The sequence below is a fragment of the Numida meleagris genome, chromosome 12 (genome assembly GCF_002078875.1).
Source record: "Numida meleagris isolate 19003 breed g44 Domestic line chromosome 12, NumMel1.0, whole genome shotgun sequence".
Lineage (NCBI taxonomy): Eukaryota > Metazoa > Chordata > Aves > Galliformes > Numididae > Numida > Numida meleagris.
The window spans coordinates 15,725,947-15,748,308 of NC_034420.1; the positions used below are offsets into that span (position 1 = coordinate 15,725,947).

Here is a 22,362-nt window from a genome sequence, read left to right on the forward strand (position 1 = left end):
TAGTCTCTAAGGCAACTTTCTGCCATTGTGAGGAGTCCTTAAAGAGTCAGGAGTTTCCAGCATTTGCCCTTGCTGGCAGACCAGAGCATTGGAAAGGCTTTTGCAGCTTTATCTAATCCTCCTGCTGTTGAATTATTTGTCCTTTATTTACAAGCATTTGCTACATTCCCTCACTAAAAAAAAAGCGCTTGGATTTTTTCTGGAGACTTCTTCCTAGGAGTACTTATAGTCTTGCACTACGGGATAGCTCCATATCTTCTCTTCTGTCTTTCAGTTCACATTTTACCTGCCATTATTCAAGTTTGTGTTGACGGCTGAGGTCACAGGTTTTTTCCAAGCTTAGAAAGACAGAGCAGCTCCCGCTCTGCAGTCCCACCACTTCCATCTGCAATTAAGCAGAGCTGGAAGTGGAAGATAGGTCTGAAAAGTTTGTCAGCAAACACGGCAGGAGGAGGGAGCCCCCTGGACCCTTCCAGGCACGGAGTGACAGCTTCAGCAGTGAACTTAATCCATGTTTAATCCAATCTTCCAAAGCTAAATATTTCTTTTGATGTTTAGAGAGGAAAATATGTCATTTCTCTAATTCTTTTTGTCAGGGGAATATATCATCTGGTGATGAGGCCTTTTCTGTGTCAGAAGGCCTCCGTCACCCATTCTCGGAGCCTTTCACGTCCTTCTGCCGCCACCTCTTTGCCTTTCCCCTGTGTCAGTGCCAGGCTGCCAGCGGTGCCACGGTTTGAGGTACAACTGGCAGCAGGATGGCACTTGTACAACCCTAAATAACCGTATTTCGAAAATATTTGTTTGCCTACGGCTTGGGGAAATTAACTGTTTATAACATCATCGGTGGCAGTTGTATTTCCCTGTCTAAAGAGGGCAGCTGGCCTCAGGAAAATCATTTCCATTTCCACTGAACTTTTGGGGGATTTGGTTCTGGGTGCTATCTGCAGCCACAAGCAGTGATGGTAGATGCTTAGTTGACAATTGCCACATTTTTTTTCTGGAACCACAGTTGGAGCATCTTTCTTTTACTGTTTCAGTTGATTTTTTCTGTTGGTGGCTTTGATATGTAACATGTTAGTTTTTTCAACCTGTCTCTGAAGTACTTTCACATTTTGCCTTTTCATTTCTGTAGCACTCCTGTTGGACAGAAAGGGAAGGACGTTTCCTGACGTCCCCAGTACATTGCAGTTGCTGATCTTGTTCTCAGGTTGGAATTTCACCAGGATTCTTAGCTCTCCTGTTGAGAGAGCCCAGAAGAAATGGCTGGAAGTGTAGTATGGAGGTACTGAGAGTTATGCATCATCAACTCTATTGTTTGCTATGGATGATGTGTTTTGGACCAGCAGCTGGGTGCTGATCACAGTGCTCCTGGACAGGCCACGCAGAGTTCTATGGAAATCATGCTAAGGTTGTTAGCTTCCTTTTGTTTTTTTTTTTCATTGTACTGAGAGCAGAGTAGCGCAGCTTTCAGGTAATGAGAGGTTAGGTTTTCTCCCAGAAGCTGAAGGAAAAAGCTTCCCAGCAGTCGCTAGTTCTGTTACAGGCTTAGAATTAAAAGTAAGCAGGAACCAGGGTAATGTTTTATTTACAGTCAAACCTTTTGTTTCTTTCTTCTTTTCTTTTTTTTTTAAAGAGAAAAAGATCCATAATATGATATTTAAGAGTTTGTGTGGACTTTCTCATGCAAAATCTCTTCTCCATTGGCTATATTTATATGTTTTTTTTTTTCTCATACAGTTGCACAGCTGAATATGATCCCCATATCTACCACAATTAGCTGAACCATTCGCGTATTGCTGGCACTAAAATGTTTTGACCTTAACTTGCAGCCTAACTTCAGTTATTTAGGGGCATGTCAGCACTGCGAGATTTAGAGTTGACTCACTTTGGTCACTTTTTGCTCTTTATTGATCAAACCTGCCATACAGTGGGTAGGTTAGTCTCCTCAGCTATATACTGCATTATTACTCACGGTAAGAGAGCATCTATTGGTGCTATTACTGATATTCATCTTTAGCCCATTAAAATGCAAATTTTTAGGTGTGCGGCAGATAGAAATCTCTGCACCTTAAAGCACTGAAAAGCCTGGCTAATTATGACTCCAACTATTTTTCAGATAAGTGAGCAGTAAGTCATTATAAAACTTGTAATGTGAATCCTTTTATTTCCCTTATCCTGTGACTGTTGAGCTGCAGATGGTCTCGTGAGGCAGTGTTTTGCTCCCAGAGTTAGTGCCCAGGAGTTTATTCATTACTGTAAAGGAGAAAGCAAACAAAGCTAAGAAAACCAGCCCAAAGGGCCTATTTCTTGTCCCATGCTACGTGAATATTTGCAGTCCAGTGATGCATAGCTTGTGTCGACAAGATGAAAGTTCAAGGTTCTTCTTGGTATGTGGCTATCAGATGGCTCTTTTGGTTGCAGATTTTTGGATAGTCCGACTTCTTGCATCCTCTCTCAAGGGTCAGTAAGACCCTAGAGACTCATGCCATTAAATATGACCCCAGGACAGGCTGGAGTTCTTCTCTAGCAGAGAGCTGCCCTCTGTGGACAGACTCCATCAGACACTGCCTGAAACCCCTCTGTGTACCAGCACACCATGCAAAGCTCCTCTACAGATTCCTGCCCTGAGCACATAACTCGGCTGTGCTATTATGCCAGTGTCTGTGAATATACCAGCAAAAGAATGTGGTTTTGCTAGAATTCAGTCTGAAGTGGCCAGGATCAGTTGGGCAATGGCATTTACGTATGGCTGAGCCTGAAAGTCAATTTCCGTACGTGTGAATGCTCAGTGGGCAGAGCATACTATAGATTTTATTCCATCTGAATTTACGCTTTTACTGAAGTGTCTCTTGATCTGGTTGGTCTGGTATTTTTATAGTTTTTCCTTTTCAAGTTTGGATGGGCCCTTTGTATTGTAGTCTACAGCATGAATACAGTCACTGATTAAATACACAGGAAAAATCTGATCTTCTACCTTGCGACTTCTGATCTTCTCATTTAATATGACACATTAATTTTTCTCTTTTCCCAGGATTCAACTCTTCAGCCAAGAAATTAACTAAGTACCTGTTAAGCAAGGAGTAAGCCGTAGGCGATATGGCAGAGTTGCTTTGAAATAGAGCAGGGCTCAATATTTGTTCCAAACAGCAGCAGAAACTTTTCTTTGAGTTAAAGTTGAGCTAACTTTCCCCATGTCGGTTTTTCCTTTGCCTCTATTTGAAGAGCTCACCCCCAACTGGCTTTGGAGGTGTAACCAACATCTTTGAAAGACCAACAGCCACATCAAAGGAAGAACAGAGACCAGTTCTGCTACCACAGGTTAAATATGAAAGCCTGCCAGGGGCTTTAATTACAAAAATGACGCTGTATGACTACCTCGATGTACCCTGTGCTACTTGCATGCAGAGATAGTGATGAGCTACAGAAAGGCTCACCAAATACCCATGGACAGGGTGCGAGGAGGGTGAGATTTATAATTGAAAAAACCATCTTGTACCACCTCTCACTAAATTTGTGATGCAGAAGGAAGCAGTCCTGAACCTCTCTTTCCACTGGGGAGTGGGTACCACCTGTCGGCAGTGTGTTTTTGGGGTGCTCTCCCCCAGAAATACTGCCTCTGCCTCAGCCACAAAATATTTGAACTCATCTGGTAAGGGTGAATTTGGCTCTGAAGACTTGAAAAGGCATTTCTTCCCTTATCTGAGGGAGGGAAAACTGGAGGGAGGAAGAAGAGCTTCCCTGTTGACGTCATGCTCATGTTTTGAGGCATTTTCTGAACGTAATTGAACAAGAGTGGCTGCCTCTGGGGCTGCTGCTGGAGATCTAGTGAGCAGAGGATGCGCTTCATGCAGGGTCCCCAGAACGAGCAGAGCTCCTGGCAGGGCTGCCTGTCCCACACACCACAACTCTGAAGTTATCTATCAAACAGTGGAACTGAAGTCTAGACAGGGAGGGGAAATAAATGCTTCTGTAGATTAAAAAATAGAGGAAGCTGGGGGAGAAATCCCAATCTCAACTCAAAAAAGAGGAAGAGAGGGGAGAGGTCCAACACCAAGACTCCATTTATGCATGGATGAACTGAGGGCTTGACTCATGTCTCTTCCAAAGTGGTCACCTGGGTGCTACCTGTAGCCCTGCGGGCAGTGTTGCTTTGGCTGGTGCTGTTCTGGGGTCTCTATCTCTGCTGCTGTTGGGAGCTACCCAGGGAGCAAAAGCTCCTGCTCAGCCCCACCAGCACAGCAGTATTTGTTGTGCAGCACTGAAGCATCTGCCTCGAATCTTCTGTTCCACGGCAAGCCTTTGGCATGGATCCACTCTGGGACGCGTCTGGCATTTCTCTTTGTGTTAAGCTGTAGTGGAAGAGAGACAGGATAATGCAGCCAAAATTGGCTTTTTCTGCCCCTAGCCACTTCAGATCAATGAGAAGATCTATGGAAACTCTCAGCCAGGAGAAAATAAAGAAAAACAAAGGGAAAAAGAAAACTCTTCTCTTGAGTGATCGCTTAAACCCCTCTGACAGCCCTGGAAATGGAATTTCACTTTCTCCTCTGCGATTCCAGCACAGATTGTTTACTTTTATCTGTGCACTTGTCTTCAATGGTTTTTCACCTTGAGTTAATTGATTGATTGCCACAAGGTAGCTAGTTAAGACCGCTGCAGACCTGGCTGGGTGCTCCCCGAACATTTATTGCAGCGCCGTTACCTGGGGCCATATCCCAAATTAACACTGGGAACAGATTTGAATAGAAACCTGTAGCATCTCTCTTACCTGTTGGTCTGAGTCACCGCAACAGATTCATGAATGGTTTTAGATATCACAAATGCTAAGGCAAAATTGATGGCAGGGGAATCAAAGGTGACCTTTCCTGGTAGATAACACCTCTGTCATTTTAGTAGCTCAGGAAGAACTTAGCAGGATGCAGATAAAGTTAAAATACTCCCCATAGCTGGGATTGCTTGAAAGCAGACAATAACTGTGTACAGCGCAGGCAAGAGACTGCAGAGGAGCATCTTTAAATTAAAACTAAGTTGAACTATGTCTTAGCAGAAAGCAATTACCCAGCCTGAAATTTGACCCAACCATCAGGATTAATACACCACTGTTCGTGAAGAAAATGCCTTTGGATATTTAGATTCCATAAGCAGATAGCGGGCTGCTTTTATATCTCAACAGAAGGAGACAAATAGCAAATAGCAGTAGCTCTAGCAGCTGGCTTATTACAGAGAACTATTAAAACATCATCCTCTGTATGGCCGGTGCCCTGGCTCCCATCTCCACTCTGGCAGCTCAGAGCTGGGCTGCAGATATGGTTAACACCTTTGGCCATAGAGCTATGATGTTTGCATGCGTAATATAAAACATCTTGCCTTTAGACCATTATTTTTTCACTTGAATAATTTGTTGTAGCTGCAAAATAATACATCTTTTTATTCAATCTTTTACATATAAATGAGTTTCATTGAATAAATGTTGCCATTGTCCATTCCCCACGCCATATTTCAGCTCTGTAACTCCAGCGAGTTTATGATTCCTCTTCGATTCTATTGCAGTAACAAGTTTGTTTATTGCTTTTTAAATCTCCTGCGCTGACACTGTGTAAAATTAAGGATGTGGTTAAAAGAGTGTTTCTAAAGTTTTGCATTTCCATAACCTTGAACGGGCAGCGTCACAAATCAAAGCTGGGATGGTGTGGCTAGTTGGCTGTAGCTCGTGGCGAGCTGCTGCAGTCTGCTGGCAAAGCCACTGCGGAGCTTTTGAGGTCCCCCATGCAAAGGCAGCACGGTGCTCTGCGTTAACGAGGGGGACTGAAATACTGCGTAAGTGTTTTCATCTATTTTTATTGTTTCTCCTTTTGTTTTATAAGTCTGCATAAATCCTAGCTGGGTAGCAGTGGAGGTGTGTGGCTGGCTCTGTCTGAAGATTGAATAAGCCAACTTTTTTTTTTTTTTCCCTGCTTGGGTAGCAGGATTTTGTGATTGCGTATGTATGAAACATTAAAACCAGAGCAGTGTGGGTTTGAACGGGCTTGTCAGCAACTGTTATTGACAGAAACTAATTACACAGCCAGTCTCAGTGCTAATGCATGCACAAATAATGTGACTATGGCAAGAGACCTCTGCAAACATCCAAAATAAAATGAAAAACCACAGGTCTTAATCCTCTTCTCCTGTAAGTCAACAGGAGTTTTGCCTTTCCGTGCAGTGGATCGTGCCGTTGCTGTTTGCTGTAACCCAGCGTCAGCTCTGGGGGCCGGGAGCACTTCATGGGCACAGCGGGAGAAGCAACAGGGGTTGCTTTGTTGCCTGGCTGGTGGGGCTCGTGGTGATGCTGGTGTAGGATGGGGCTGGGCAGAGTGCTCGTGTGCTGCCGAGGGGCAATGCAGTGCTGTGCTGGGCCAGTGCTGGTTGTTTTCTGGAGAAGATGAACATTGCATGAGCTTCTGGTGTCTGTGCTGGAGGATGACGGGCTTCGTAAACCACTTCCAGGCTCTTTGTGCAATCAAGTTTTAGTGTATACTTAATGGAAACGTGATTTACTGCAGATTTTCTGATACAGAAAGCTTTTAGAGTAACACAACGGGGATGAAAGTTGTTCTGTGGTGCATGCACACGTCTGTGTTTGAATTGTGTGTAGTCCAGGCATTGTAATAACTAAAATGTTCAGTGGTGAAACGAAGCCAGAGACGTGGCCGAATGAAAGAATTTCGGTCGTTTTAGTAATATAACAAACACCATTTTCCTTTGCATGTTTGATCTGTTAACTGGGAATGTTCCAAGCCCTTTGTCCCCCACATGTGAAACTGGGGCTCCTGTTGGCTGGGCAAGGTCTTTGAGGCCGTTCAGCTCTCCTTGGTCCACGCACTCTTCCAAGCGCTGCTCCCTGTTTGTGCGGTCCCCGAGCTGAGCGCAGCGCTTTGTTACGAAGCAACGCGTCCTGGGGTCAGGAGAGGGGACATCAGATAACAAAACGAATCACCGCCCCACGATCTCAGGTAATTTAGTGTATTAAGGGAATGGAGGAACTTCCGTGGGAGCGAACGGCAACTGAATACCTGTTGTTACTAATGTCAGGACTCGCATCCCTGGAGGATGCCCATAACTCAGCCACAGCCAAATTACCGCTCCTGAATCAGAGAAGGTGACGGCGAGGTTAGTTTATTACAGGCGCAGTAATACGGAGCAATTTGGGGGAAGAAGATAAGCTTCAGGGTGAGATGGAACAGCAGAACGAGTCGGTGCCTCCCTCAGATGGGTAACACAAGGGCTGGGACCTGATTCCTGCAACTGGCAGAGAGGAAACCAAACTGTTCCAGCACTGAGGCACAGGAGAGGCTCTTCCTTGGCTCCTGCACGCGGGGCAGCCAGGAGCATCGCCCCTGCTCTGAGTGCTCATGTCACCAACGCAAGCTAAGAGGTTTTTTGGATGCTGAGCTTGTTCTCCTTTCTCGGTGTGCCAGTGGCAAATAATGGTTTTAACTTCAAAAGTGACGGTGCTACATTATACAGCGATAGATTGGAGTTAGGTCTTAAAAATAAACAAAACTGCAGCTAAAAGCTTTATTTTTTCTTCAAATGGAAAATATTGATGCTAGTCTGTTCCTCTTTTTTATCACTTTCTTTGCTGTATTATCTCTATCCCTTCCAGTAGTGCTTTGTGTCGTGATGAACATCTGAAAAGTTTCATTCTTCCTACTCTGTAGTATTAAAACAAAACAAAACAAAACAAAAAACCCACGAAAAAACAACCAACAGTAAATGATTTGCATAATGTATGGGATGCTTTTCTTGGAGGAAAATCCTGCTGTGCTTCAGGGAGCAGCCCTGCCTGCTGCTCAGTGATCCTGCCCTGTGTGCAATGCTCACTGCTGCTCCGTGACGGAGTGCTTTGCGTCTCTGAATGTGGCGATGTTTCATGTGACCCACGCTCAGCCTGTGATCCGAGCTATTCCTCTGCTGCTGCTTTTGGTGCCTTTCTGAGAGACAAAGGTGTGACTGAAGCCCTGCAGATGCATCCAGGCTGGCGGTGAGCACAGACAGGGGGAGTGTCCCTAGAAAACTCTGCTGGCCGCAGAATTAGGTGACCCGCCCAGGGTGAGTCACACACGGCTGTCTTGAGCCTAATTTAACTAATTAGGTTATCTTAAGTGAGTTTAACCACAGCTTTGGCCCTGACAGGGACACACCTGAGGTAGAGAGGTGAGGAGAGGGCGGGGGAGCTGCAGCTGGGGTCTGCAGGAGCATCCCAGGGATGTCTGCATCAGCTGCCGTAACAGAGCAACATGGACACGAGTCAAATACAGAGCCCACAGCTGCTGGGAGGACAGTTATTTGCGCTGTGGATGTAACCATATTTTGGAGCTGGCAAATGATGTTAAGTCAAATACTCCAGGGGTCAGGCCTAATTAAGATATCGGTACCAGATTCCAGACTCATTACGCGGGGAAAGTGAGCCCTGATTTGTTACGAGCAAGTGGTTGCGCACCAGATGAAGCGCACTGAGTCATGCAGGAAGGAGCTGTGTATGCGCTGTGCATCGCCAGACCCACGGCCCGGCCTGAGTGCAGCAGTGCTGGGCTGGAATAGGAGAAGCTAATTGAGGAGGGACTTCTTTTTGAGGAAACAGCGGTCTGCTGGAGGGCATTCTGCAAGCAAAGAACGAGGCTAGATTTGTCAGATGCCTCGTTCGTTGTAAATAATTCACGCTGCTCCAGTTGTGCGGTGCGGGCACTCTGCAGCTCCGCTTCCTCAGCTGAAACGGTGGCACTGCAAAATGCTCTCAAAGGTGCCCCTGCCAACAACCGGCCCCCGAAGTCATTTGTGGTTTGGTGATGCTGCTCTCATTGTAAAAACGTGCACGATACCCTGTGCTGAGCCGCAAAGGAAACATGGCCCTCCCTGTGCTGTGCATTTGAAGTCTTCAGGACTGGATGAATTGAACTCCTGGGGCTGCAGCTCAGCGACAGCCACGGATGCAGCTCCTCCTGCTCTCTGCTCTGCCTGTTCCACCCTCTTTGGCCTTAAATAAACTTCTCATGGGTCATCTTCTTAAATAAAAACGACCTGAGGGCAATGCATAAGGCCTAACTCCCAAGCTGAGCAACACATGATAAATCCTGATAAAAAACATGTTACCCAGAACTTTTCAAATCCTAACGACACTCCGTTACAGTCATATAACTTCTCAAACCAGCCAAAGTTTTGGAGTTATTCAGTAACTTATTTGAGCCCTCTGTCCTCCAGCCTTCCCCAGTAGAAGGGCGGCTATGAGCAAACGCAGAGCGGGACGCAGTGTCCTGGTTTCCCAGGCAGCCCGTGTCACTCCACGCGCTGTCCCAGTTGGTTTTCGTCAGGGCATTCAAATGACCCAATTTTCTCCTGCATTGCTGCTGCCATCCCTCTCTCTTCTAGGTATCGGTGATGTTCAAAGTCAGCTTTCCTTAGGAAACATCAGCTGCTGAGATGAGAGGACAGGGAGTGGGAGAACACACAAAAATGGCTTCTGGGCCGATGGGACGTGTGCTCCTGCAGGCAGGCTCTTGGCTCGGGGCTGTGCATGGCACACCGGGCTCGCTGCTCTGCTGGCAGATCGTGTGCACGGGCAGCAAAAGGCACGGGATGCTGGCAGCTGAGATGCAGATGTGGGTAATGGCAGCACTGTTATTGTCATCCCATCTTCGGACCTCATCCAAGGCAGGACAAGCCCTGATGGTAGTATAGCATAATAAATAGAATATAATCAGAACCCATTCTCATCTAGTTCTGCTTGAAATTCAAGTGGCTGGGACTGGAGTTGATTGTTATATGTGCCTCTAAAGTTGATGTGTTCCCTACTTCCCCCTTAGCCTACACTGTATGGTAATGAATTACAGCTTAATCACTCTGGTATCAAGATAGCCTTTTTACAGCTATGCCGATGTTCTTTGGAATATAATTTGTACATGTTTCACTCATCTATTATCATTGTTCTTTCTAAATGAGAAAATGCAAATGTTACACCAAGGGCCCCATCTTCGTAGCTTACTGAATATAATTCCTGACAGCAACATGAAGTTGTTTAGCATAATTTTCCTGTTAATAAACTGCCAATTACAGTAATTTGGTTCTTAGCTTTCAAAGACCAAAAGGTATACAGCGATTTCCAACCCCTTCCCAGTTATTGTTTCCATTTATTATTTTGGTGTATCTGAGAAAGCAGAAAAAATAGAACACTCGGTTGTTTAACACTACTGCAACTTCCTTTCACTGCTGCAGGAGGTTTTCTCATCTGAGAGCAGAATGCAGTTTTGCAGTGATGCACTCCCCATTGCATTTGCAGTTGTACGTGTCCACCGCTACGCGCAGCATGGGAGGTATCTGTACTACACGCCAATGTGAGTCAGCTTGAAAAAGTACCAAACTAAATTTTGTAAGAGCTGCTCAGAAACACCTGCCAGCAATGGACAGCTTTGTTTTTTTTTTTTTCTTTCCTCCCAGCGACTTCTGTTTGTTGTGCAAATGCTTCCCAAGCTCAGATGGTTACGCAGCACTTTGTTAAAGTCAGTGGAAAATGCAGCGAAAGGGAGAGGAAAAAAGAATGTTTCAGGAAATGTTTATAGTTGCTGGAAAGGATTCAGAAGTATTGTATCTAGAAGCAATTAGGTTTTGAGCAGCTCTTCATGCGCAATAGTTTCTGTTCAGATCTCTTCTCAACTTTTCTTATTAAAGGGAATTTGCATGAAAACAATCTTTTATTTCTTAAGAGTTTATCACACTTCCCTGCCTATTTCCAGCTCCCTGCTCCATCTGCTCCTGAAACGATCATTCCACGCAGTACAGCAGAATGACTTCTGGAGCAAGCTGGGCTGACTTTAATTGAGGAATAACGGAGAGAGGGTCTCAGGAATGAAAGGTTGGACTTGCAATGCAAGCATGACTGGTGGGAGAGACAGCCTGTAGATGTGGGGAGAAGCTGAGGAGCGTTACCAAGCTGGATGGAACCCTTCGGGTGCTTTGTTCAGGGTGCTGCATTTCCCTCCTATTTGCAGGTAGCTCCAAGCATTCATTCCTGTGTTTTGTGATCTATTCTTTGTTTCAACAATATACCCACAGACTGCAAACTGATTTTGTCTCAAATAATTTGCATCTCAATCAAATAAACGGAACAAAAGAAAAAAAACCACCTCCACAAAGCAAAACCAAAGAGAACTGAGAGAGATTGCATCCTTCCCACAACTGCATGCCGTCCTCTGCAAGTGTAAGATGCTCAGTCTCAGCTGAGCCTCCTGTTGCCTGCAGGAAGACAGAGGCAGGCTGCAGTGATTAGACTCCAACTGTAATATTTATTAGACCTTCAGGAGGCGGATTTGGCAAAATTTCCGTTGCTTGTATAAATCCTCACATGAAAGCCTGCTCTGGCTTTTCTAAGCACGTGGAGTGGGCTGTTTCAGAGGACTCAGCGTTGGTGTCACTGGTCTAGGTAACGAAAATAAATCGACTCCTGAGGAAGCATGGTTAGGTCAGCACTAAGCAGTTACTTACGTTCCACCTTCCTGCAAGCTGCGTTTAGAAATAAAGCATGAGTGCACGCTTGGTGCCGTCACCAAGTCTCATTTGCCCAGATGCCTCCCAGTGCTTGGGAATGTCTCAGCTGAGATCTCCAGAGCCCGAGCAGCCCTAGTGCCTAAATAGCCCTGCCTGCTTTTGTTAGCCAGCGAAGCAGCTGGTTTTGGTGCGAAGGGCTCCTTTCCTATGGCTGGATCTGGGGTCCTGCGCTGTGTGCCAGCGCTGCCATTGTCCTTGGAGGCAGTTTGGTGTGAGCCGTTCTACGCAGCGATGTAGGGTCTTTGCAGAGCAGTTGCAATTGCTTTGAGGAACAAACCCAGGCGACCACATCTGGGGATGCTATCGGAGCAGGGTGCATCCTGTTCAGCTGTTGGTGGGTCTTTGATGTTGCTGATGGCGTTGGCTCACTTGGCCAACTCCTACCTGCTGCCGTGCCTCAGGGAAAGGCTCAAGGAGAGTGCCTTGAAAGCTGACTTGAAACAGCGTTATTGAAGTTATTAAACTTTAAGAAGGTGCAAGTGTATGTGCCAGCTAGTTCCTTTTTGATAAGTGTAAGCTATTAATAGCAGTTTTAAAAACTCAACTCAAGATCAGCAGCCTAGGTGTTCTTCAAGACGCTCTTTGACTATTATGAGATTAATGGATATGGGGCAGTTTGGAACTGAAGCATTAATTTTAATCACATAGCTCAGTTTGTATTAATGAGGGAGAAGTGGGCGAATCCTATAGAAAGACACTAGAATATATACCTAAAGGGCATATGTGATGATTGTGCATTTTGATAGAAAATTATTACCAGCCCCTAAAATAACTAACAGCCAAATTTATTCGTTGAACTCCTTGAGACTATAAAGCAGTGCGGCAGTATATACAGCAGGATGGCAATGCTACTCATCTATTAGGTTAAACAAATCCTGAAATAAATCTGAAGAGTGAACTGATTGTGTTTCTTCCCTCTGGGGAGCATCATACGTTCGTATTGGGAGTCTGCTGGGGTACATTTGTCTGTGCTTGTACCGCCTATATGGGCTTATGACTGTTTTATGTTGGTTTTTTTTTATACACTTGAGCGTTCAGTTGGCGCTGAATGACTCCAATTAATCACATCAATTTTCAGCACCTCTGGTACCAGGTTTTTTCTTTACAGACTAGAAACTTAGGGCTCTGTGGTATTTCCTTGCTGGCCTGCAAGGTAACGCATGCTCTTCTGTTCCAGCCTGACCTCTCCCCTGTTCGTACTGTAAGCTCATTGCCACAGCCCAAGGCTGGAAAAGCCAGGGGCTGCCCTGGACCTATGTCAAGTTATTAAATGCAGCAAAGAAAGAGCTTTCTATGGGAGTGACACCCCCGGGAGCATTGCCTCTTGGCCTGTGTGCGTTACATCTATAGGGGAGCAGACTGAGGACCAGCAGCCCCGCTAACCTCGAACCTGGTGACAGGCAGGCTGATGTGCCGCTGACATCCCCTTGGGTTTGCTTTGTTCATCAGACAGCCCAGAGGTGATTTAACATGATGGGATGGGATGAGCTTTCATCAGTAGGAAGCCTACAAATGTTAGTAGTTATAATTAGGAAATGTGCGAACCCTCCTATTAGCCTGATTGATGGGAAGGCTTGATTAAGCAGAAAACTGATTTTTCCCAACTGGCTGTAACAGGAGATCCATTTAGTTTGAAATGGGAGTTAAAAGGAGTGCAAATTTTTGCTTATTCCTTTAACTGATGAGCAACTGGCCGGGTGCATCTTCAAAGGTTTATAGTGGGGAAAGAAACACCAAAATGAAGCTGTGTCCTAGGAGGGCAACATTTTCTAATCCTGTGGCTAGGGATGGGTGGTCTGTACATGACCACCACACTCTTTCCTGACATCAAGATAAGCTTGCTTATATTATACCATTCTCACCAGCTATCTAATCTAGGGCATGTCTGTCCTTCCAAAAGGACAAGGTCATTTTAAAACTGGAAGCAGAGGAACCACATAGAAAGCTGATTATACCCACACACCAATACAGGTATATAATTCGGGACCCGTGCTGGTATCTGCACAGGCTCGTGCTGTCTGTCCCACCTCAGGTCAATGCTATTTCCAACGTCTCTGTACTGTCATCCATGATGCTGTGAAGATGTGCCCTTACTGACCTAATGGATTGATAAAGAAATCTGCTCTCTTTTTAATGCAATTCTGGGAGAAAATTGTCGCTTTTCAAAAATAAAATGGTTTCTGCTGAAGGTTTACCACGGTACAAATGCAGTAGTGATGCAGCTGTAGCTCTGCTGAATGGCTCTTCACAATGCAAAGCTGACCTAAAGAAGAGCTTGTGTGCCCAAAAGCTTTTTTGTTCTCCAACTACATTCACTGGGTTAATAAAAGATCGCCGCTCTCCATGCAAACCTTGCTGTCTGTACCATGAATTAAACTCCTGTGTCCAGAAGGACTTGAAGTTGACCTTAAAAACCTTGAAAGCCTGTTAATATTAGGCAGCCTGGAAGTAATATATAGCTCCAAGGTGGATGGTTTTTTACTTGCACACAGGCAAACAAAGCTTTCTAATATAGTTGAAGGCCAAAAATTAACTGGAAGTAGATGCAATAGAGCTACAGTGACTCTATTATCGGACAGTTCTCTGTCTAATTATTATTTACCTATTACTTGAAGCCACAAACACGTTCAAGTCACCCTCAGTAAATAGCACTGTATTTTGACAGCAGTTCCTGAGCATTTACAAATTAAGCTGAAGTGAACATCACTCTAATACCAACCTTTCCTGAACCATCTTGCAAACAGAGATAAAGGCAATGAGAAGCGCGTTGTAGTTCAAGCACATAACAGCCTCATTGCCACCCAAGGTTTGGGGAAAAAATAAGCATGGACCTTTCATTTGCTGAGACCTATTAATGACATGTTTCCTGTTTCAGCTGGGACATCTGTTTTTCCTTTCCCTTCACAGTATTTGGTATGATGCTATGTTTTGGGCTTTGGGAGAAAGACAACGCTGGTAATGCTGATAACATAACAATGTTTTGGTTGTTGCTGAGTGTTGCTGTATAGAGACAAGGACTTTTCAACTTCTGATGCTGTCCTGCTGTGAGGGGGTGGGGGGGCACAAGCAGCTGGGAGGGGGCAGAGCCAGGACAGCTGACCTAAACTGGCCAAAGGGATATTCCAAACCATATGGCATCGTGTGAAAACAACTGTCCGCATGCAGGTGATGCAACCTCCAGGGAATACGTTTGTGTAAAAGTAAGTGCACGTTGGGAATCAACAGACATGGCGTGGGGTCGGTGGTGCAGGCATCCTGTGGGACTCCCTCATGCTGGGGCTGGCACTTTGCAGGCCCTGTTGTTTGTAGGGAGTCCTGACATTGCCACAGTTGTACTCACCTGAGTTTTTGACATGCAAAACTCAAATATTGCATTTATTATTATTATTATTTTTTGCTGAAGTTGCAAGAACTCGTGAATGCAGACTTAATTCCCCCAAATACGCAGACAAAATACTTGCTTACCATCTTAATGATCCCTCTGGGAGAGCTGGCCAAGTCAGACGGTAATGTTCAGTAAATCCTTGTTATCTATGCTTGCTTTGCTAATGAGCCTGAGTATCGTGTTTAAATCCCTGTAGTTGCATCTCATATATTGGCTGGCATGAAAATAAAATATTTTTGCTCAGTACTTGGCATATATCATGGGTAGTTCTGCTGTGCTCCAAAAGCACCTTTTCTGCTACTGGCGTGCTGCAGGACTTTGAAGGGTTACTGTGATGAATGGTGGAAAAAGGTGGAGGCTGTCTGATTTCAAACAGAAAATGTTACTGCTAGTGGAGGGTAATTGAGACACTGTCTATTTACACAGGGCTGTCTTGGAAATGCTCCTTTAGCGAAGGCCAAGTTTGATTAAGAGCTTTCCTCCTTGGTCTGGGGCAAAGACAAATTCAAGGAGCAAGAGGAAAGAAGGAGCAAGGGAGGTGGAAAATAAAGCAGGGCATTTCCAGCACAGCCCGGCCAGCAGGGAGCTGGGGACATTGGTCAAGGGCAGGAGGATGCACCACGGAAGGAGATTTCTTAGGACACCTTGTGATTTTATCACGACCCATTTTCTTTTGATTGAATTTGTGCTGCATTATGCAGAATATTTTAAACAGCATTTTCCTGACGGGTTATTTATAGCGGACTTAAACTTTGGGAATGGGCGTTTGTTGGGCGAAGCTCTCCATTGTTGGCACGATTTGCTGCTTTTTAAGCTGAGTTAGGATGAACTAATTACTTACAGGCTTACAGAAGTCTGTGTCCCCTTTGGGTCATTAGTAAAATCAAGAGTCTGATGCCGAAGTTGAGTTTTGGTTGATATATTTAACCCCTAGGCCTGAGCTTGAGCTGCAGTGGGGAAGGCAATAGGATTTTAGAGGAAAAACCGCCAGACAGCGTAGGGAATAATCACATTTTTTCCCTTCCGGCCTCTGGGAGTTTTCCTGAGCTGGACCAGAGCAAACAGCGCGAGCAGTGGCAAATCCCTGCTCCCCAGTGCTTGCAGGCAAGGTGTGCTGCCAACGAACCGCTGGTTCTGAAAGCAGGGCCTTCTCTTTGCATGCAGGAGTTTTTATGGCCTGCTGCCTCGTTATCTCTGTAACTTATTACGGCTTTATGTCTGTGTTGTGCTGCAAATGGACTGCCCATAATCCCCTTTTTATAGACTTAATCTGGCTGGTGATAAATGCTACAGCGTCAGGGATGCGTCTTCCTCTGGGTGCTGGGGCACGGCGCGAGCGGCTCCCAGCAGGCTGAGCCCCTCCTGCCCGTGGTTTGAAACACCCCTCTGCTCCAATCTGACTTTAAAGAGGTGTTGCTGTTGACATTTCTGCCTGAAATACAGCGCCGGGTTTTCCTCTGGAAGGATCAGAGCCAGCTCCCGGAGCTGCGGCCTTGTGCACGCGCACAGCGCCGGTCAAATTAACTCCCCCTTCGGTACCTGGAACTTTACGCCAGGTTGAGAGTCCAAAAACAGATCTTGGAGATTTTGGTAGCTTATGTACTTGCTGAGATAGACTGGATGAATATTAGAAATTGTCTCCTCCAGCGCCCTGTGAAATAGCTGTTACTGTTTTACATTGCCTGTACACACAAGCTGGTTAATTTGTTTTCAGTGAACATTTATATGAGTGAATTATTCACCCATCTGCAATATTTATCTTTACAATGATGAGACAATTCAGCCCTGTGTGGAGATGTGCCTCTGTGTGAATGCATAAATCCCTGATCGCTGGCAGGACATTTGCTTTGGGAGCTGAGGATCTATTTATTTTCCCTTTCCTCCTCTCCAAGGGTTAGCCCCAGCCCTCTTGCTTTGACATGAACTGCAAGCAAACAACTTGTATAATATTTTATTACTTTCTCATTGGAATATAAAGCTCCGATGATGCTCTCTGCAACTGCAGCTTGTCAGGTTTGCAGCTCTCGCTGATCTTAAGGCAGCAATTTTGTGTGTATTTTTCCTCGCACATAATGAGCAGAGAGCATTACAAGATGAGCTGAAATGGCCGAGGTACATGAGGAATTGCAAATGCAGAACTGGAGCCTTTGGTGCTATCAGTGGTCAGTTGGGAGCCTGCTTTTTTGGGGTGGGCTTTTTCTGTTCAGCGATGCTTGGAGCCCTGGGACAGCAGGGCAGCACAAAAAGGACACAGAGGGCCATAAAACTGCTGGTCTCAATACTGAAAATCTTCCTTAAGATCAGTGCAGATGAATGGAGCTGCACCCCACACCTTGGGACTGCCCTGGGCTGGGAAGCAGCTGAGGTTGCTCTCTGGTCCAATGGCCAGTGCTTTTCCTAAGGGACAACAGGAAGAGCACCGGGCATAATGCAGAGTTGCCTAAGCTAATGGGTCAGAAAATTGTTCCAACAGCTTCATCTTACAAGAGTTTATGTTTGAAAGAACAGCGAGGATGTTAATGAGCACAGAGGAATGCTATTTAACGGAGCCCCTCTCTGTCAGGGAAGACCCAGCAATGAGCAGCAGGGACTCCATCTCACTGGGAGCAGCTCTGGGGCTGGAGCTCAGCTTGAGTGAGGGAGAGCAGAGCTGGTCAACCAAGCGGTGATTTCCATCACCTTAGGAAGGAATCCTGAACATCCACATTTCTGAAGAGCAAATTTACTTAAGAAAATGCATTCTTTGCATAGATCAACATTTACTGAAGTGCTAAAGACTGGTAGTGCACTGGAAGGCAGTGTGAGTAATAGCTTTTACAAACAATTACTACATGTCTTGCTTTTGTCTGATGTCTAACATGTGGCATCCCAACAACTATCCCCGCGTTTCTCTCCTAAGAATCTCTCTCGTGATCTATTTCCTTCAGCCTTTCCCAGAAGAAAAACTGTGCTACTCTGCTACAAGAGAGCTTCCTTCATCCGCACAGGAAAGGCTGCATTTGCCCCGGCTTTAAATTATTTTGAAATGACTCACAAATCTTACCTTGAAAGTGAAGTGGTTCACTGCATTAAAGCCTTGGGAAGACAGAAGCTAAAATAATGTAACCTATTTCCACTCATTTTAGGATTTAAGTTCTGCTAATGCATCTGCTAATGCCTATGCGAAGAATAAAGTGCTTTCCTTTTGAACTTTAATACCTGAAAGTGAGAATAGTGGAGCTGCCGTTGCCGTCACAGCCACACAGCAGAAATGTTTGCACCCACCCAGGCTCTCGCTGCTGAGTACAGAAAATAAAGTGGTACGGGGTGGGTAAGGCTACTGCTGGTACCCGCGGGGTTTGCCCCAAAAGGGAACAATCTAAATGGAAGTTGCCTAAAATGAACTAAACAACAGCTCTCTAACCTGCATAATTTTGTTATCTGAGCTATTATCTGCAGTACGCTCCCATCCACGCTGTTCTAATTACAAGGATAACTAATGGAGTGCTGTGACACCGCTAACAGGGAGAGTGAAGTTTTAGGTGAACGCACAAATTAGCTTTGAAGTTTCCTGCCGTCTTAAAGATTTTATGGTAATTTTCCATTTCTGCTTAGGCATATTTGCATTTTGCACGACAGTGTAGTTCTAATCATTCGTCAGAGAGCGCCAATCTGCTGTCAGGAGGGTAGAGCCACCAACCTAGAGAGCTTTTAACATGACTGTGCCCATTGCCTTCCATGGGCCTCTGGGAGCTGGGTTTTGGGGACCAGACGTGGGTGTTGTAGGGCAGGAAAGGCACTGAGGCATCAGCTGGACCCAGAGAGCAGCCCAGGTTGAGTTGCTGCAGGCAACCGAGCCCACATATAGCATCAGACTGATAACTTATTGCAAGAGCGTGTTGCCTCCCACTCTTGTTTTCCCGTCTCCCTTTGCTGCACAGAAGCTGCTGATCTGCTCTGCAGGTGGGCTTGTGTAACCCCTGGGTTTGGGGCAGTTGGAGAAGCCTATTGGAATGTGCCAGCAGTACCAGTTACACCACCAGCTCTCCCTTTGGTGGCTGCTGTTGGAAAGTGGAGAATAAAACTGGGAATAACTTCAGAGCATAAATTGTCTGGATGTCCTTTCCTCAGCCAGGTGCGGTTTCATTATGGAGGTTGGCAGAAGGCTTTTGCTCCTTGGTTCTTCTGCAGCGTGGAAATCCAAGTTCCATTATCAAGCAATTAAAAACGTGACACCTCTGCGACCTCTCTCTTATTTATCTGTCAGACTGTTTTCTGGGGCCGTGCAATGTCCCTCCTCCCATGAGCTGTCCCCTGCTGCCATCAGGTCACAAATTTCCTTTGCTCTTCCAAACCTTCCTCTTCACTCTCAAACCTTCACTTTGACCTCTTCCACCTGTCTAAAGCTCACTCCTATTACTGCCCTTGAAAGCCTCTTCTTGCTAACTGGGTTTTGCCTTTCTGCCACGCACAAGTCTCCCCCAAGACCTTTGGTCACAGCCTGAGTCCCCCAGAGCACACATCACCCAGCTGTTCCCTGCCTTGCAATACCTCTTCTTTGTCCCTCCTCCTTTGCCTCCTCTCTGCTCCTGATCCCTTCTTGCCGGTGCAGCCCTATTTCCCACCTGCATGTTTTCCCACCTTGCTGTACGCTTTGTTTTCAGAGTATGACACAATTCACACCGGCTTACAGTTCCTCCTGCCTGCAACTCTAATTGAACCATAACCAGCTCTGTCACAGCCCGGGCCTCATTTGTTCGCCCTTTCCTTGTCCAATTGATTATTTTACTAGCCTTGTTGGTTTAACAGCCTCATTGAAGTTCATGTAAATCATATCTCCGATTTCACTCCTGTTCTCTCTTGCTGTCCCTTTCTCAGAGATATGAATCAAACATTAATATTGATCAGCATTTACTGCCAGACACAAAGGAAAATTTGCTTTCATGTAATACGAAATGTTAATAAAACATTAATGAGGGCAAAGGAGAAGGTTGCAAATATGATAGCCAGCTCATCTCCTTCCTCCAGCTCTAATGCAGCATTAAGGATGTCTGCACTATGCAGCGGCCTGGGCTTTCCGCCTGCATTAAAATTTGGGTTTGATTTCCGAGTCCAGATTTGGAAAAGTCAAGGGACTTAACACTCAAAAGGATCAAGCAAGGAACCTGAGGTGCTTTTGTTTTCTGCACCCTCAGGATGGCTCCTCAGTACTGTACTCTGAATTCTAATATCAGTCATTTTATCAGAGTTGGACTGTGTTATTCGCATCCAGATGCAGTGCTGCAGTTAACTGGGCACATGTTTTGGTATGTGTTCTGCATGAAGTCATGTTCCTGGTGGTGTGCACTGATGCTTAGAAAGCAGCAACCGAGCTCAAGTAGTCCAAGGGACTTCCACAGGTGAATCTCAGTTCTGATTTCAGATATTGGGCTCTCGGTTGTTCCTTGGGAAACTCTGAGGTAGAACTCGAGTGCAGTAAGTGCTCCTCATTACTCTCTTATTAGCTCAAGAGTGCAGCGAGGGGGAGAAAGTAATGAATCCAGGAGCAGAGGAAAGCAGAAAGTTAAATGCAGCTTCATCTGTTTGGGGAGTTCGAAAATAAGGATGCCAAAGCGATATGTAAAACTTCACTTGGGTCTGGTTTGTAACCATGGCAGGAGATCACGTCTGAGCTGCAATGAGACAGGCAGCGCCCGCTCTGCCAGGTAAAGGTCATCAGGGATACAGCAAGGGGAAAAGGGAAGGGTGGGAAAGGTGATCAGACTTGATGATCTTAGTGGTCTTTTCCAACCTTAATGATTCTGTGATTCTACGAAATAAAAAATAGGGGGGGAAGGTAGGATGAAAAGAACAGGGGACCCAGAGAAGGCTGAGAACACAAATGTATCTAAAAAGGAAAAAGACCTCAGAGTGCTGTGTCTGCTGTGAAATTGGTCTGTTCAGCACTGATTGCAGAGTGACTCCAACCGGGGGAATCCAGCTCCTCGGGCACACGCAGGCGTTGCTGAGTGCCTTCTGGTGCGCTGGGTTTGATGCTCTCCCACATTGTGCCTCACTTTGTTTAAGTGTGAGTTAAGTGAGAGTGAGGGAAGAAGCTGCAAGCTGAGAGCAATTGTCCACTAATAAGAGGATACAAGAAAAGTGAGGCTAAAAAGATTGAGAGCTGCCTAACCTGGAGATCTATCATTGTACTTCCAACATCAGAACTTGCTGGGGAAAAAAAAAAGCCATTCTTACCCCAGGTTGATTCTTTATAATGAACTTTGAAATTGTTCCAGAGTTTACCAGTGGCTGCTGATTGGTTGATCTCAAGATGAGTGTGGCCCCTGCTGGATTTATGAGCTGCTGGAAGAAGGAGAAGCACAGCTGTATTTCTACCATGCTATAGAGTCACTAGAGATGCTGCAGTCTTCTAAATCATCATTGCTTATTAGGAAAACTTTCATTTTCACTGCTGACGGTTCCTTTTAATTTTCCTTTCTAAGGATCCTCTCCATCAATGACCTTCAGCCTGTGTAAGTAGGAATATAAAGCAATTGACATGAAATCAATATTAATTCAGGAGTGTTTAGGGTTCTTTCCTCCCTTTGTAGCAGATTCTTATCAGGGGTTACAGCTTGGTAGTCTGAAGCTGTTGAGCTTCCCAGCCTGGGGCTCTGCAGCACTTGGAGTGAGCGCAGGCAGTGGCTGTGCTCTGTGCTCTGCCATGATCTGACATTAAATGCCAGTTGTCTCTTGCTGGCTCTTATAAAAAGAAACAACGATTGCAGTTATATCCAAGGCTCAGAAAAAGCCAGTGCAAAATTCACTGCAGTTTCACTCAGAAATGTGTTGAGGAAATGAGTTTGGTCGGCATTTGGGCAGGGTGGGTGTGACCTGGTTCTGTTTTGTTTCAGTGGAAGTGGTGTGGTTTGTTTGTTTATTATGTGGCTAAAGCAGAGTTTTTCACTTGTGAACCTCTCATCAAGACCAGAGTTTTCAGCCATTAGAGTTGACCGAATTTTAAAGGAAGATCAGGCCGATGTTGCTTTGATAATTTGAGATTTCTCCCCGTGTGTAAGAGGTTACCTGGAAGGAATACTGGGGGAATATGTGGGATCAGTTTGGCACCAGAGTCGTAGCAGGATGCTGCATCAGAAGGGACAGATGTGGCACTTGGGGGCATGGTTAATGGGCATGGAGGGATGGGCTGGGCTTGGACTTGGTGATCCTAGAGGTCTTTTCCAGTCCTTATGATTCTGTGATCAGCGGGCTATGCAGAAGATGAAGCTATGAACAGTCTCATATTTAAAGACAAGAATATGATATTTCATGTTCATTCGAAGCAGGTAACGCCGGAAGAACTGCAAGAGAAACTTGTTGAGCAAAGAGCAAAGAGCTAAGATGATTTTAGGGACAGCATCTTAAGAGACTGA

General features: G+C 45.5%; 1 protein-coding gene across 1 annotated transcript in view; it reads left to right on the forward strand.

Annotated features, from left to right (window-relative positions):
• Positions 5,670-22,362, forward strand: part of FSTL4 (follistatin like 4) — a 234,999-nt gene continuing 218,306 nt past the window's right edge. Inside the window, exon 1 of the mRNA XM_021410305.1 lies at positions 5,670-5,820. The gene's annotated coding sequence lies outside the window, so the exon portion shown is untranslated. The remainder of the gene's footprint in view (positions 5,821-22,362) is intronic.